This window comes from Nanorana parkeri, unplaced genomic scaffold, assembly GCF_000935625.1.
Source record: "Nanorana parkeri isolate BGI_ZX_2015 unplaced genomic scaffold, ASM93562v1 scaffold3954, whole genome shotgun sequence".
Taxonomy (NCBI): domain Eukaryota; kingdom Metazoa; phylum Chordata; class Amphibia; order Anura; family Dicroglossidae; genus Nanorana; species Nanorana parkeri.
The window spans coordinates 2,126-3,390 of NW_017310221.1; positions in this window are offsets into that span (position 1 = coordinate 2,126).

The window sequence follows — 1,265 nt, forward strand, 5'->3', positions numbered from 1 at the left end:
CCCGTTCACCGTCACTCCCGTCCCATCGCCCGTTCACCGTCACTCCCGTCCCATCACCCGTTCACCGTCACTCCCGTCCCATCACCCGTTCACCGTCACTCCCGTCTCATCACCCGTTCACCGTCACTCCCGTCCCATCGCCCGTTCACCGTCACTCCCATCTCCCGTGTCCCATCTCCGATTGCTGCCTTGCCAGACTTCACCTTTAATACCCCAGAGATTGTGATGTGGGAGTCCTGGGAGGACGGAGGTCGTGTATGCAGAGGGGGGGAGGGGGGGCGCCCTTCACCCGCCATGGTAAGTATTGCTTTCCGGGAAGGCTCAGCCATTTCTGATTGGATGGTGAGATTGAGTGTCCATAGTGCGAGACCCGTATTTCCGGAGTGTCCCACGTCCCGGGATCCCACCGGCTCTGGAAGAGGAGGTCAGCCGGAGGGCCAGATCTGTGCGTTGTCACTGGCCGCCATTCCCGGCTTATAACTGGCTCTGAATAGCCAAAACGTTCCCCAAAATAGCCGGATGGATAGAACATGCGCCTGGCCTGGAGGTACTTCCCGGCGGTGTTCCCTCGTGGTGCAGACCCGTAGACAATACCCTGCACGGTGCGCCCGCTTCCAGAGACGGACACTGGACACATGACCACAGAATGACAGATTGTCTATTACAGAAGAATTCCCAGCCGCCAATCACATCTCATGCTGCCGCTGGGGGCGGGGCTATGGACAGATATCACATATCCGGCTCCATCCTGATATAAAGGGGGGAACATGAATCCCGCTGCACAGAGCCCGGGAATCACATAGATTCATTGTATCCTATTGTCCTATAGTGGGGACCCTCACCTGTGTGCTCCCTATTATGTGGGGGGTCCCCGGCACATCTTCATATATATTGCTCATGGAACCTTTGTATTCATCTTATTATATATCTGACGTCTCTGTATATTATCCTGCGTCACATATCTCTGTATATTATCCTGCGTCATATATCTCTGTCTATTATCCTGCGTCACATATCTCTGTATATTATCCTGCGTCACATATCTCTGTATATTATCCTGCGTCACATATCTCTGTCTATTATCCTGCGTCATATATCTCTGTCTATTATCCTGCGTCATATATCTCTGTCTATTATCCTGCGTCATATATCTCTGTCTATTATCCTGCGTCATATATCTCTGTCTATTATCCTGCGTCATATATCTCTGTCTATTATCCTGCGTCATATATCTCTGTATATTATCCTGCGTCATATATCTCTGT